Source organism: Triticum urartu, chromosome 4 (genome assembly GCF_003073215.2).
Source record: "Triticum urartu cultivar G1812 chromosome 4, Tu2.1, whole genome shotgun sequence".
Classification (NCBI taxonomy): domain Eukaryota; kingdom Viridiplantae; phylum Streptophyta; class Magnoliopsida; order Poales; family Poaceae; genus Triticum; species Triticum urartu.
In genome coordinates this window covers 224,411,538-224,428,810 of record NC_053025.1, presented here as the reverse complement: position 1 = coordinate 224,428,810, position 17,273 = coordinate 224,411,538, and positions in this window count along the sequence as shown.

Sequence of the window (17,273 nt, the reverse complement as noted above, 5' to 3'; positions counted from 1 at the left end):
GCCACATGATGTTAAATGGCATGTGTGCAAACTTGCTCAGATGATGAAATGGGTGCCACCAATGGATTCATTGGATTTTTCTACCCCAAATACATATATAATATGTAGGGGTTACTATAGAAAAATGCTCATAGATGCATTAATTAAATACTGCCCGAAATGGATATGACAGAATTGGAAATATTCCAGATTTGGAAAGTCACCCCTTTCCAGAAATGGAATTTCGGGATAAATATGGAAAACGATAAAGAAAAGGAGGGGCTATGTGCGTGGGTGTATGACAGTGGGCATGTGATTGTGTGTGGATGACAGCGGGGCCAAAGCGTCACAGTGAAAGAAATAAAAAGGCCACAACAAACAAAACAAAAATGTATGGAGCCTCGGACTCGACTCCAGGTCTCCTAGGCGGGTTGGCGGGGAAAAGGACGTTGACCACTGCGCTAGAGGAGGGGGCTATGCAATGTGATGGGCGCCTTGCCTCTTTTGACTTAGTGCCAGAAGGCCGAGCCTTTGGGTATGGCAAAACAGAGATCACCCGCGCCGGCGGTGACGAGCTAGGAGGCGACGGCTCATGATGCAGAGCAGCTGCGAACCTGCGGGAATGGGGTGAGGACGCGCGTGTGCAAGCGGAGCAATGATGGATGTGCGTGGCGTGAGCATGAAGCTCGCGAGCTTCAGCCATGGTGGCTTCTGCTTGATGCCAAGCGTGTGTGTGCATGGCTGGGCGTGCGTGAGGATGTGGCTAAGCGCATGCGCGTGCATCGGGAGAGGCGTGCGTGTGTGCTGCGAGTGCGTGGGAACAAGGGCGAAGACACCATGGATGACGAAGCTACAGCGAGCAGGGTGCAAGTGTGTGGGTACGTGCAGAGGCGTGGTGCTCACGTGCGTGAGCGCGTGCATCATGTGGGCATGCGCGCAGGATCAGGTGGAGGCTTCGCTTGCAGGGGAGTGCGTGTGCCAGAACAGGAGTGCCCCAAACAAAAAATATACTGCACCTATGGCGAGAGCACGGAGGACACGAACTTGGCACGAACGCTACGTCGCCGCACGAAAGAATACGATGGCAAGAAGGGCAGCGGGGAAAAAGGGCTACACCTAGATCCCCTAGGACATGAAGAAGTGGCTGGGTACGCGATGGAGACGGTGCGGCATCACGCGGAGCTTGCCGGTCTTCAAGTTTGGGAAGAAGACATGGTCGAGGAGGTCGGTTCAGGGGCCGTGGAGACGCGTGCGTGCTTGTAGGAGATGGAGGGGTCAACGTGGTTCTCTCCAGGCCGCCGTAGAGAGGCCGGAGGTGGTCGGGGAGGCTGCTCCGAGCTCGAGCTTGAGCTCGTCCGGGTCATGGTGAGCAGGGCGATGGCGAGGCGCGTGGAGACTTACCTGAGCGGCGGCGAGGGTAAGAGGGGGTGGGATCAGTCAAGGAGGAACCCTAGGGCACGAGGAACATGTTTTATAGGGCTAGGGAAGCTTCTCCGGCCGTCAAATTGACCGGATGTCGACGTGGCACATCTGGATGAGCTGCCATACAGGGGAGACAATGCTACTGTCGCTAGCGAGCTGGATGGGCTGCTGCTATTGCGTGGGTTGGGCTGCAGGTAAGGGAGAGGCCCAAGTACAGCGCCCAGGTGAGGCCTTTCACTACAAAAAAATACACTTCCGTGATGATACGTGTTTGTCACAGTAGGTCGCGTTTTTTGTCATGCATGTACATCCATGACGATTTTACGACAGAATCAAGACAGTCATACCTGTGCTGTCGTAGAAGTGTTCCATGACATTACCAAAATTATCATCACGGAAGTGTCCACTTCCATGACGATAAATCGCCCGTCACAGAAGTGCTTTCGTCAAGGGTGACCGACACATGGCATCCACCGCAACGGAATGCCGTTAAGCTATCGGGTCGGGTTTTGGATCCGATAACCCATTAACAGCCCCGACCAATGGGGATTTTCCACGTGTAAAGTCATCATTGGCTGGAGGAAACACGTGTCGGCTCACCATTGGGACAGATGTCATCCGCTCATTGGACCAACAGAGGCCCATTCATATGAAAAGGCCGGCCCGTTTGACTTGGTCAAAAGGTGGCGGGCCGGCCCACGGAAAGCCTGTTAACGGCCTGCTCACATATAGCCCATTTACAGCCCGCTAACCCAGGGCCCGTTACGACCTATCCGAATTAGGCCCAGTAGCATCATCTGGGCCGTCCAATATGATTTAGCCCGTTTTAACTTCCGGCCCATGTGTGGCCCATGACTTCTTTCGGCCCATATGAGGACCTTTGTAACTCTTGGCCCATGAACGGCCCGTGGTGAAACTGGCCCATAATGAACAGTGTATCACTTTACCCATCAACGGCCCGTTATTCCATTGGGCCGTTTCCATCCCAAGTTATCTTTCGGCCTTCTCAGGGCCCATTGATTCTTGGGCTCATTTGCAGCATTCGGTTACATATGGCCCGTTACTGTCATTTTCTGCTTGTGGGCCAAATTCAGCCCGTCGTTACAGTCGGCCTGTTTGCGGACCGTTAATACGTTGGGCCGTTTTCATGTAAAAAAAACCCGTTGGGCTGTTTTCATAGAGTTATCAAATACGGCCTATTAACGGCCCGTTATGGTCCATGAATAGTATGGCCCATGATTGGCAAAATGATGATACGCCCCGTAGAAGGCCCATGGATCCTACGGCCCATATGAGGCCCATGGATAGTACGACCCATAGAAGGCCCATGGATCGTACGGCCCATAGAAGGCCCATGGACCCTACGGCCCGTAGAAGGCCCATGGACCCTAAGGCCCGTATAGAAGGCCGATGGATCCTACGGCCGGACGAAGGCCCATGGATCATACGGCCTGGAGGAGGCCCATGGTTACAACAGTCCGTGTGTTGCCATGATTATTTTGGCCAAGTTACCAAAAATAGGCTATTGTGGCTACTAGAAAAAAAAGAAAAAGAACTGCAGTGACTACAAGTAAACAACTAAACAAGACAATAAGGAAATAAATAAGCAAACAATTAACGCTAGCCTATTACCGCTATTACACATATTACATCCACTGGGCATCAAAGTTCGCCACCAGTGCAAATATAGGGAACAAAGCAGCACATTACATACACTGGCCGTCAAAATTGGCCACCAGTGCAAATAAACGCGGCAGCAAAACAAGAGCATAACTGAAACAACTTCAGAAGAGCTCAAGAAACGTTATCCTGGCTATCCACCATGCTGGCAATAAGCTTAGCAAGCTGATTAGCTTTGTCCTGTTTGGCGCTAAAATCCTCCAACGCTTGCTGTTGCACCAGAAAGTATGCATCTGAATGCTCCAGGGACTTCCGCAGTCCTTCCGCTTCTTGTCGCAGCACAGCTAATTGATGTCTTTCATCTTGTAGTTGAGACTCAAGAAACCGAACTGATTCAGACAGTGAGTTTGAATAGCTTGGGCAAGCGGTAGTGGCCAGTAACTCGAACACTAAACCAAGACAGGACTTTGGGGTTGTCTCGCTGTCTTCAAGATAGTCTTCCTTAGCTGTTTTATCAGCTTTGTTGGAGACCAACAAGGATGTGTCACTATCCTGAACCTTATCTGCATTACTTCCTTTACCATTGCTTAATAAGGCACTCTTCCCCAATATTCTGTCAGCATTCTAAAAGAAGAAACAAGCAGACACATAACAAGTTTATCATGTACTAGTATATGAAACTCATTTCAGTGAACCAGTTCATTAGTAAGGTGGACATGATTAAACTACCAAGTGTTCTATTGCCAAGTACTAGTACATAATAAAAGCATCAAACAAACATATATCTATGTCCTATGGTCACTTCATTGTCTTGCCAAATCAAAATAGAGACACGGTTCAAATCATATCAGTTCAGGACAAAGCAGCAGTGAAAGAATACAAAGCGTGGGAAACTACACGACACAACAAGATTTCAGATGGGTACCATGGGTCTACATGTACAACAACACTATTGGCTCTATTGTGATGCTAGTAATGTGCATGATATGAAAGTCAACTGTATACACAATTGAACTTGAAATCAATAGAGCTATGATAAGAGCAAACCTGTTAAAGAAACATGCGTGAACACACCTGTTGTGCCATTGGAGTTTGATTGGATCCTTCAATTTAAAAATAAGTTTGTATGAGTAAATACAGTGATACAAGAGCAAATCAATCATAGTTAAAAAAGGCGTGCCTAAGCGAGCGCTTAAGCACGCTTAGGCTCTAGGCGTTGGCAAAACGCATTGCGCATAACTACGCATAATCTGTGCATAACTGCGCATAAGCATGCACTTTGGTCAGTAAAGCGCAAGGTGGTGGCAAAACGCACAATTAACCCCTAGCGCTTTTTTGAACTATGATAGCAATGGAATCTTAAATTAGAACAGTTGTTCTTCAGGTTTAGGCACTTGTTCTACATGAACAGAGTACAGTAAGACGTAAGAATATAATACTTAAAAATAGAAAATGAGCTCATAGACCTTACCACATTCTTGGTTCGGGACCAGTACAGAACAAGGCATTCCCAGTCATCGTCCAGTAAATGTGTCTCAGGAGAACGTAAGGGAATTTGATGAGTTTCTTTACCGGTGAAGTACGTTTTCTTCAGGTAATTCCGATACTGCCACCAAGCATTCTTGAAGATAGCAGAGGTATTAGCACAGGTTACCTCATCCTGAGTTTCCAAATCGGTCCTTCTCTATAGAGAAAAATGGGAAAATTTGCTGTATTATAACCATCATGGAGGTAGGATGTATGGGACGAAGCAAAGTAATTGCCATGAATAGCATTACTTACACATAACTCCTGGACAAACACCTGCAACTAGCATTTTCCTTCATCTTTAGTATAATATTTCCAAGATGGGAAGATACGCACATACGATTTAACAACATCAAATGCGATAGATGCTAAACTACGACTAGCTGGTTGTGCTTCCTCCATAGGAATAGGCGTCCTAACTGGTGGAGTTGGGGTTCGCCGTGATAGTACTGGCCCTATGGGCACTGGAGCTGCCTTACTAACTTCTCTTGTTTGGGAGCTCTGTGGTGGAGATGGTGCTATGTCAACAGGAATTGGGTTACGATCGGCTGGAGTTGGGGTTAGATTGGGTGAAGCTGGTTCTCTGTTCATCGCAGTAGGGGTACAATCTGCGAGAGTTTGGGTTATGTGTGGTAGGGCTGGTTCTTGTGCATGTACAACCGGGGTGCTATTTCCACCAAGAGGTAGCACTGTTTTATTTGAAGACCGTGTTTTTAGTCCGCTAGATACTGGCATCACCCGCTCCAATTCAAATGGCTGATAAACAGGAAACATAGTTGAATGTACAGACATTGTATGAGAGACAGATGCAATGGATAGTGTGGAAAAAATGAGCATGAAATAGTTGACATGTATATTGTTTAACTAACGGATAGCATGACATAATTTCACATATATGATGTCTATCTAAACTGGATAGCATAGCATAACATAATTCAAACATATAATGAATAACTAAACATGATCGCATGACATAATTCACCTACATGTTATCTAAGTAATCAGGATCGCATCATTTAATTCACATATGTGATTTATATGCTAAACAGAGGGCATTCGATATGGCGTCTAAACTAAGAACATGGTGTTGAATATTGTGTATATGATGTCTAAACTATGCAATGCAAGACACCGTATGCATCATATGAGCAGTATAACCATGCCAAGTTAGAGCATACACCTTAGTGGGGGAATAGGACTGGTCATCTGTCTCCGAATCCATCTCTGAGGAGCTATCGGGACCCAACAAGAGATCTGCTTCGACAGGTAGCACTGTCTGCTCTGAAGGCCTTGTTTTCACTCCAGATTTTTCCATCTCCCACCCAAATGGCTGATTCACAGGAAGAGTAGTTTAATGTACAAACATTGTTGACAAATGGAAATGTAATGAAGAAAAGGATGGGCAAGATATCATTCAAATATATGATGCCTGGTTAAATAGGATGGCATTGCACATTTCACATATATTATGGCTGGCTAAAAGACATGAGACTGCATAATTCCCATATATGATATAGAAACTAAATAGGTGGCATTACAGAACATGTATAAACTAAGAATATGACATATATGATGTCAAAAGTAGGCACTTCAAGGCAACATATGCATGATATGACTAACATCATCATGCCAAGGTAGAGCAAACACCTTGGGGGGTAAATAGGAGTGGTCAGCGGCGTCTGAATCCACCTCAGAATAGATATCTTCCTCTAGATTACAATCTGGAGAGGGGTAGGGAGGGTTTGCCATTGAACCCACCATGGAGCGATGTCTACATGACATTGTATTGCCCCAAAAAACTCTTCTCTTTTTCTCTACATGTTCAGCTTGACTGTGTACAATATCTGACATGCATATGAAAAAAATATGGTGAGATTATGTAAGGAGAGCATGCAGAAATTTAGAGTGATGGTAACAACCAGTGGATCGACCTTTTTCCGTTGAACCAAAATAGCCCTAATGGATCGACGTGAATGTATAGTAATAAGTGATGCAACAAGTGTACAACCTCTTTGCCGTAGCCGTGTCGACCTCAACATCATTGGGTTGGTCGCCGAAGCAGTTGAGGCAGAGGTGGCTATCGGAGGTGTGGAGGAAGATCTGAGGAATCTGTAGACGGCGTCCAGGGCACTGCTCTATTGTGATGGATCGTTCTGTCGTTGGAGCAGCTCCGGTGAGCCGTAAGATGTCAAGGCTGAAGCAGCACAAGACAGACATCGTCAATCTCAAGTGGGATTCTAATAGCATCTCCAATAGATGATGTAAAATGGATGTAAAATTAACATCACCAAAAACCACCTGACTACAACAGATGAGGTAAAAACTGTTGACTCTGAACTTAACTGTCGAAACTGAAATTTACTGTGGAATCTGAATGCTACTGTCGAAGCCGAACACAATGGTAGCAGAGAGGCACTTGACATGTAGTTTACGGAGGGCCTGCAGTTCATCTTCAACTTGCACCCCCTTGAGCCGCCAGCCACCACCGGCCGAACCGCCGGCCCCAGCGCCGCCTCGGCGCCCCGAAACAACTCACCACCGCCGCCCCGGCCAGCCCTCTAGGCCCCCGCCCCCACCCTGAACCCTAAGATAGATAGTGGGATACCTCTCCGGCGAGCCCCCGTCCCCGCTGTGGGTGGTTCTTCCTTAACTCCGGCGAGCCCCCCAACCCCTGAAAATCGACTGACCCAAAAGTCGATTCAGTCGACTGAAGTGTGGCTTAATCAGAACAGAGCAACAACACGAGCGAGGGGGAGAGCAGCAGCAGCTAGGCGAGCGAGCGATCGAGCGAGAGCCGGAGCAGCAGCAGCAGCGCGAGCGAGCGAGCGAGAGCCGGAGTAGCAGCAGTAGATCCGGCTGGTATGGCCGCCGCCACCGAAGGGGCCTCGCACTGGGGGAGAGCCGCCGTGGAGATGTCGCCCGCGGCGCCGACTTCAAGGTAGCCGCTCCATGGGGGTGCGGGATGGAGCACCGTCGGCGCCGGGAGGTCGAGTTAAGGAGAAGGTGCGATGCGATGAGTGTACAACCTCTTTGGTGGCGCCGAGTAGGCCTCGGCTTCGTCCGAGGAGTCGGTGAGGATGCTGCGGTTCCAGTGGAGCAGGTTAAGGCGGCGCTGTGGGGATGGAGCAGCCGTGATAGACGAGGCGATCGTCGGAGCAACTCCTTGGAGGTGGAGGACGGGGCGGCTGAACCGGCGGGACGACGAGATGGATGACGGATCCTCATCTGGGGAGGTGGACGAGGGACGTCGAGCTGTTGTGGTGGACGACGTCGTCGGGGAAGAGGCTCCGACTAGGTAGCGGTGATGTGGCGGACGGAGGAGGGTGGGGTTTCGCGGTTGGAGCGGAGAGGTTATGGCGGCCTGGGATTTCGAATGGCAAAAAGGGGGCGATGGGAGGGGGTGAAGCATGACTTAGGGACGCGCTTGTCCAAAATGTAGGATGTGTTACAAAAGTACCCCCACCGATTTGAACTAGCGGCCCTTTCGGCACAGGGTTAGAAGGGGGATTTCGCGTGTCAGGATTTGGCAGCTGGAGGGAGTTTTCGCGCGCGTTGTAATTTCGGGATAGCAAGGCGCGGGTTGTGAAGGCGCTAGTTTTGGGAGCATGGTATCTGAATTTTCGGGATATAACAAGACGCGGGTTGAATTTTAGGGACAAGCCTAATGTGTAGTAATATTGTACTTGTATGTACCAAATCAATTCACACTTCCCTCAACCAAAGAGAAAATGAAAAAATAAAACTATTCACACCACACAAAGAGAGAGTCTTGCCCCGTTTTACTATACAAATGCTATTCAAAGCTACTCCCTCCTTCCATCTATATAGGGCCTAATGCGTTTTTCGATGCTAACTTTGACCAAATATTAGAGCAATGATATATGAGATGCAACTTACACAAGACACACCGTTAAATTCGTCTGTGAAAGGTTCTTTCAATGATATAATTTTCACATTTTGCATGTCATGTACTATTAATCTTGTCAATAGTGAAAGGCGGTCTTAAAAATCTCATTACGCCCTATATAGATGGAAGGAGGGAGTATGAATCTATGTTATGTCCGATTTAATTTTTTCGCTTGCTGTATAATGCATGTAACCTACTCATACCAACATTTTAGTGCACTCCAAATGTCTATACTACCGCTGCAATTCGAACTAAATTTGAATTCTTTTCTCTATTTCAATAAGAATCTACAATCATGATTGTTGCCAACTTCAACCATCATAGTTTCCTTGCTATCCGCCAGATATGAATTGGACGGCCTATAATGCAGGATGGCAGGCACACCATCATCAACAACTCTGTTTTTTATAAGAGTAGAGATAAAATATATTTAATGTAGTATAACATGTTCATAACCACACCATGTGTATCACCATTATATATATTCACACATGCGTCGGTTTGAAACACTATGATAAATTCTTCAAATGTCCGAATTCACTTTTTATAATGAAGTATATATGATCTCTATTCGTCTTTTACACCCACAGAACCCTCTTATCTTTGTAGCTAGCGCTAACTTTCTCTTGTGCATGCACACACCCGCATCCCTCTCACCCTCCCTCAGCATTCTCTAGCTCCATCGCGCAAATTCGTCTTTTCACTTTAGGTCGTTCACCCACGGTGTGTGTAGGCCCCCAGCTCCTTCTTTACGGCACACATCGATCGATATGCCTCTCTAGCCAGGTGTGCCTAGCACAAACACAAGCTTCCCCTCTTCTCTTGTCACCGTCCATGCCTCACTCCCACCACTCTTTTCATCGTTCTCATACTCGCACACTCCTCCCCCCTCGATATAGTATGCCTCTCGTACCACCTCCTACATGCATCCCTCTCTCTCTATCCTTCTCCTCGTGCCTCATTTGCTTCTAACACACACATGCATGTATACCGATTGATCTCCCAACATATACCTAGATCGACTTTAACTACCCCCCATCGATCGACGTACCTCACAAGTTATGTCTCTCCTTTCTCTAACAAAGGGCGATTGATCTTCCTATGTAGTTACGTCTTCTTACCACATCCACATCGTCCCCCCTCATCATTCATGCATGCCTCCTGACCCGTCTCTCACACGCACGTGCACAGACAACAAGCAACCATCTCCTCTCTTATTGATATTGCGGGCGTGCCCTCCGTTTGTCTAGCAAGCCTATCCCACCATTTGTTAGAAGCAACTCCACTACCACCCCCTCCAACACTCTAGCTCTGTCTCTCTCCCAACCTTATTCCTCTCCTGCACATATGCATGGATGCCGATCGATCTCCCTTAATACATGAGGCAGATCAATCTCCTTAATACATGAGGTAGGCCTCTCTCCTCCTCCACACATATACCAGCCATTGTACCTCTATAGTTAATTGGGCCTCCCTCTTCCCCCACCACACACCGATAGTCGAGCGCTGCAGGTAGGTATCCATGCCACAGAGACAAACTGCACATGTCTCATCTCACGTTCCACTAGGCTAGCCACTATATATCTTTGACGTGGGCACACACAAATTCGATGGCACTCTTTATCGATCGCGCGCACGCGCGCGCACACACACACACATCATCCTTCTCTTCGATTTTATGGACACCTCAAGATGCATTTGTATGAGTAGTTTATCTTGTGAGAGAAAAGGTTGAACAAGGGAAGGCTTTTTTGCGAACGTGGAGAGACGTCTGGGTATATTTTTGCAAAATTGCCATAGTTCCTTTCATATCCATTAGATATAAATCCGACGGCCTATATTGCAGGATGGCACGCACACCATCATCACCAACTCTGTTTTCTACTCCCTCCGTCCGAAAATACTTGTCATCAAAATGGATAAAAAGAGATGTATCTAAAACTAAAATACGTCTAGATACATTTCCTTTTATCCATTTTGATGACAAGTATTTCCGGACGGAGGGAGTATTTATCTTTTTAGAGATTTCAACAAGTGACTATGACCGGACCTTACCAACATACTCAAAAAAGTAGTCCATAATTTTAATGTTACCCTCTTTTCTTGGCGGTGCAGTGCCATCTGGATACCTCATAAAGAAATAAAGTACTACATGATACTAATATATGATACATGGCGCAGGAGTACTAAGTATTATTAATACAGTTTTGCTAGAACTCATCTAGATGAGATATAATTTGGTCTCATTCATCTTTTATAGCCATTGGATGTGATGCTATATAAGATGCGTGTGTGCTGACGTGGGTTGTATTTTTTCTTGTGCAACGAACTGACCACTGCATGTCATGTTTGATAGTCTCAAGTCATTAAAAGCATACAAGCCCGACATCTCTTCTTGGTTGATTCCTCTATTTATGTCAAAAAATAAGAAACAACGTGAGAGTTAATGCACCATGCCTATGTGTTTACTATTTGGTTTTCGTAAGATGACTTAATACTCACCTAGACGGAGGGAGTATTCGATTTGACAGCGGGCGGCGCAGTTCCCGATACGGCTTTAATGCAGACGAGGGAGGGAGTAGCGGTTCCTGATATGTTGAACGGCCAATGCATTCTCCTTCAATTAATGCATGAGGGAAGTAATGGGAGGAGGTCCGGGAAAAGAGGCTGCATGATGTGAATGCAACGCAGTTTGCCCTCATTGCCCTCATATAAAGGCGCCCCTTCATTCCAATGCATCTACCACATCGTACGCACCTAAGCATTTGCCTAAGCACCTACACTAAGCGCAAAAGAGCTCACTCTAGACCCATGGCGGCGATGCGCGTGAGCGGCCAGCGGCTGCGCCAGATGGTCCACGACACCGGCCTACGGCATGGCGCCGAGGATCGTCTCCAGACGGTGTTGGAGACCGGCTGGTGGATGGCCGCCTTCAACGCCAACTACGACTCTCAGTTGGACCAGATGATCGTTGCCACTAGCAACAAGTTCACCATCCTCAAGAAGCTCGCGGACGACATCGCCGTACTCCTCCAGCCCGCACGCCCGGGCTCCTCATTGCCTACCACCCTAATCGGCCTCCATGGCCGGAACCTCTTTCAAGCACTGGTGGCCCTGCGACTGCCTGCCGACGCCACGAAGAATGTCCACCTGGAGGTCGCGCTCGCCGCGAGGCGCCTCGCCCTGCAAGAATTCGTCGACCTACACATCCACATGTACGAGGAAATCATGTACATAGGTATCTACAAGGCCAGTGAGGACGCTACGATGTTGGCCTTCCTCAACCGGCTGGAAGCCTTGGATGCCTTTGCTGAGAAGCACCTCGACCTCGCCACAAAAGCCGCCGCTCCTTAGCCGCCGGTCGGTGGCCCGACGCACTAAGTTGAGGAGGAGGAGGTCGTACGTTCGTGGATCCATCTTTCTTCTTGCCTTCTGTAACCACCACTGCGATCGCATCATCGTGGCCTTAATTCTTATTGTGCTGTTGCATTCTCGTTCCAGTCAATACCGACATGTGCGATCCCTTTGCTTAATTATATGCATCACTGTAACTAGTACTCCATCCGTCAATTTATAAGTTGTGCTTACCTTTTCTATCAACTTCGTGCAACGCGCGGGCATCTTGCTAGAAACACTAGAATATGTCTATATAATCCATATGTGATAGTCCATTTGAAATATCCAAAAGACAAATATTTAGGTATGGAGCGAGTAATATATTAGGAGTATATCAAAACAATAGTGATTTCTTTCAAGTTTGTGAACAAATACTACTATTCTACTACTTTGGATCCGTCGCAACGCATGGGCACATTGCTGGTAAAAGGAAAAGGCCTGCCACGTTCGCGTCGCACCCCCACACGCCCGGGAATCGGGAGTACAACACGGCCCGTCCGGCACGACACATAGCTTAGGGAAGGCGTGTTGCCTAGCATTTTCACTTTCACGTGGGACCGCCGTTGAGCAAACCGAGACCCCGCCTGCCGCCGGGTTGGAAAACAGAAACGAGGGGAAGATCTAGCTGTAGCACGGAAGCCAAGAAATTTGGTGTCAGACAGGGCTCGTTGACAGAGTAGGAGCATTCCGTACTAGTACTACTTCTACTAGTACCAAGTTTGTACTCCTAATACTATATTACTAGTACCACCACTATACAACTAGTAGGTACTTGCACGACACAACATCGTAGGAACAAAAAAGGGAAGATCTTGTTTTGGGTGATTTATCTTTTTTTCAATCAACGTAGTATGAATAATATGATGTGGGGGGCACCCATGAAGCTTATGTGGCTTGGTTGCATGGCTACGGAAGGTTAGAGAAAAATAAATAGATAATGTGTTTAGAGTGCACTCCTACTAAATAGAATATATATACTTTGGATCCATTGCAACGGACCGGCACATCTATATCTATACCCCCTATATAGTGTGTGAAAAACTTTGAAAGTTGGTCGTTGGATGAAGCCAATCCGACGGTACAAAGATGGCAAATCCGAGCACTACTGGCCGTTGGATATCATCCACTAGATACTGCCACATGTATAATCTAGAAGACTCCATGGTTGAACTTAATTCATGACAAACTTTGCCACAACTAAGCTTAGGAAAAGTTATTAGTTCTTCAAAACGAGAGAAACAAGTTGGCAAGCCTAAGGGAATCTTGCCACATTTTTTGTGTGTATGTCATGTGGGGCCTTAGTGTGGCTTGCCTAAGGTGTGGCTTGAACCAAACACTCACCTAAGTTAATCAAACTTGCCTAACCTTACATTCCACCAGATTTTGCCACATGTTAGAATCCAGAAAGCTCCACATGTAGAAGCATAACGCACAAACCACCAGAATCTCATGCGTGCAATGCACGTGTACCTTACTAGTACTAGTTGGTAGTAGTAAGAAACAAATTCCAGTTTTGGCACGAGCTCGTACTGCGGGAGCACCAGAAGGCCTGCCGCAGGAGTTACATTTCCCTCTCGGGGACCACGGGACCAAACTTCAGTGGCTTAGTGCCTGGCCTATGAGTCAATGACATGCGGACCTTAAATGCGGTTGGCCCACATGTCATTCTCATGGTGGTGGCGTGGTTCGCGACTCACTCATTCGAGATGAACCGGCCGGTGGTGGCGTGGCTGTGGCGAGGGTGCCACAGCTGGGCGTTACGAGGCGTAGATGGCCACACCGGCGGGTACTACTTGTAGTACTCCCTCCGGTCCTTTTTACTCTGCATATTAGGTTTGTCCGAAGTCAATCTCATGCAACTTTGACCAAGTTTATATAAAAAATTATAGACATTCACATAACAACACCAATATCATTAGATTCATCTTGGAATATATTTTCATTTTATATTTATTAGATATTATAGATGCTAATAAATTCTAATATAAATTTGGTCAAACTTAGAAAAGTTTGACTTTTGGCAAATCCAATGTGCAGAGTAAAAAGGACCGGAGGGAGTACATAAGTACTCCAGCTGAGGATTGATGCCCGGGACGAAATGTTTCACAGCCGCTGGATGAAAATTCAATGGTGTGGGAGTACAGATCGGAGCACAGCAGCGGAGCAGGCAAACCGCATCCAATCGGATGTGTCTGTGGTAGAAAGTTGATGGTCGCCGCAGTTCAGCTGGCCCGCATGTCATGCACACAAAGCAGAGGAGCGGTGGGGCCGAGAGGGATGAGGGGTACTTCGGGGGGATGAGGATCCCCTGACGCGAACAATCGTACCATTCTGTCACTGACATGTGGGACCCATAAGCGTGGGTCCCACCTGTTAGCGAAGGAAAGGCAGGGCAAGGCAGTGATAGCCACGTTAGAGGATCCATGTCCACGTCGGGGGACGTCGTGCCGTGGGTTGGAGCGTCGTCGTGGGAATAGCGTGTGGGTGTGGCAGTGGTAGAAACAAGAAACGTGATGGTCGCCGTGGTTCAACTTCCATGGACAAGCTGTCATGTCTGCTGATACATGTATATCAAAACTAGAGTATTTATATTTCAAGCATGTGAACAAGTATTATTCTACTACTTTGGATCCGTTGCAACGCACGGGCCAGTACATTGGTAGTAGTAGTGTCCATCTCTATCTCTAGAGGCCTTCCCTCGTTCATCCTTTTCTCTCACAAGATAAACTACTTATACAAATCCATCTTGATGTTCCGTGGAATGCATGAGGATGTTTCCTTGGGGGTCTCTCCAGCGCGGCGTGGCCGTAGTTGCAAGTTGACGCCCCTTAAGATGCCGACGTTGAGGGGCACTCGGATTTCCTCCGATGAGCAGGTAAGATGAGTTTGATCACGTAGTAAATGCATTCTAAAGACTACTTCCGTGTCCATTTCCTAATTCTCCCCCTGCCCACTGTTTCACATGTTAGGCTCGGTGCGAGTGGAGATTGGCTTGCATATGTACAGGAGGGTACCAACATCAATTTGCACAACATTTACAACGGTGACACCGTTACCGTAGAACCTTTGTCCAACATTGGGATCAGCCATGCAACGGGCCACCTCATGAATTGGTACGATAGAACCACGGCGAGATTGAATAAGATAGCACGAACCTTGCACACAACGGTCAACGGCAGACCATGCTGTCTGCGGCCGATTTGTTGCCGTACGAGTAGGAAGATGCTGTGCTCCTTTCTAACTACATCTTCGCGGTGACAAACCAGGGGACTTATTTTGTATGGGACACATCCTACGATATACTCCCTCTCTCCTAGTTTATTTGTTTTGAATCTTTTCGTTTTATAAGTTTCAAATTCAAATTTAGAGCTCCCCATTACATGTTGAGATTACAATGTCCATTAAATCGTTGCGTGCATGTATAGTAAAGAAACAAATCTCGAGTTTGGCATGAGTTCGTGCTGCGGGAGCACCACAAGCCCTGGCGCAGGAGTTACATTTCCCTCTCAGGGACGTCGGGACTGAGCTTCAGCGCCTTACTACACCTACCTTTGAGTCAATAACATGTGGACCCGATAGGTGACTGGTCCACATGTAATGCTCCCATAGGCAGAGGGGCAGTGGGGCCAAGAGGGGTGAGCCGCAGGTCGGGGGACGTGTGGTTTCATGGGTTCGAGCGGCGTCATGGGAATCGCGGGTGGCTGTGGTAGAAACTTGATGCTCGTCGCATTTTAGGTGGCCCACATGTCATGTCTACGGACACATGCACTGCATACCGATCACTGGAAGGAGTAGCAGAGAAAGCTATATATATGCGGATAAATAGTTCCTTATAGTCAAGCGGACCCACGCTACTACTCTGTTCCAAAGACATGCACACCATCGAAATAGTCCATCTATATCAATATACACCGAGAGGGAATAATTTTTTTACAAGAGAGGAAATAGTTCATCCATCCATAATGCCCTCCTGCTGATGCAGCCTTTTCTTCCTCTTCTTCTTCTTCTTCTTCTTCTTCCTCTTCCTCTTCCTCTTCTTCTTCTTCCTCTTCTTCTTCTTCTTCCTCTTCCTCCTCTTCCTCTTCCTCTTCTTCTTCTTCCTCTTCTTCTTCTTCTTCTTCTTCTTCTTCTTCTTCTTCTTCTTCTTCTTCTTCTTCTTCTTCTTCTTCTTCTTCTTCTTCTTCTTCTTCTTCTTCTTCTTCTTCTTCTCATTCTCTGTGGGAGACGGCTTCACAACAAGCTCTTTGGACATTGCAGCTATCTCGAAACTCACATGAGCATAGAGGGCAGCATATTTTATCCGCTCGTACGTCAAGGGATAATTCTCCCATCCAGACGACCTTAATGCCACCGTCTCATCACCCTTCTGAAGATTTGTACCGAGCACAAATTTGCTACGTCGAATAGGGATGGTGTCTGTTTATCAAAATCTTCTACAGGAATTTTAATTCTGGTTTGTAGGTCAGCGATGCTTTTCAAATCAAGGTTGTACGTCGCCAGCTTCTGTTTGTCCCCTTCGATGGCTGCCCTGCAGAAGTATACGTCCTCCCGAGACAAGAAATCATGAAGCTCACGTGGTATGGAGGGCGAGTGTATGATGTGGTACACCAAAACATCATCTTCGTGGCACAGCTGAAGGACGGCGGCGTGCTGGATCTTCCCAGGGGCACTCTCCGTGTACTCTGCGTCGAGACCGATGACCCTCATCTCTACCTTTTCGAGGGAGTTGGATACATTGTTGATCAACTGCCGAACAACCCTTGGGTGGACGGTGACGGTGGCAACTATGCGCATCGAGCCTTCGACGAGGACATGTTGGAAGCTAAAAACCTGCATCTCGATCTCTTCCGCCATTTGGAACCGCTGGAACAGAGGGCTATGGCTTGGAGAATTAGGATTAGATGGCTAGTCTAACTGAAGTAGTAGATGATTATTTAAAGAGGTTAAAACAATGTGAACGCAGTGGGGTTTGGATGCAAATGAAGACGAAGGGGAGGTGAAGAAGCCGAGGAGAATCGGTTCCCGATGGAGAAGTAAATGGGAGAAGTGGCATGCATGCAGTTGATTAGACGGCTAGGTAGACTAAACGAAAAGGCTATGCGGGTAGACTGATGAGTCGTACCTGTTCGTGTACGTGCCCATCCTTCCTGATAGGTGGGACCTATGCAAACAGATAAAAAATGCGTCGTAGTTTTTTTTTGAGCGCGTGAGTGGGAGACACAACATTCTCCATTTTTATTTTCACTTTTCAGTTTTACATGTAGATTTTGACCCCAAAAAACACATGGTCTTTTTAACACTTTTCAGTTTGCATTATCCTGGATATAGAACATGGATCTATCAATAATTTAAATATTATGAATAATTCAATAATTGACAGAGGCATAACAATTGAATTGTAGCTTCAAATGTCAATAATTAG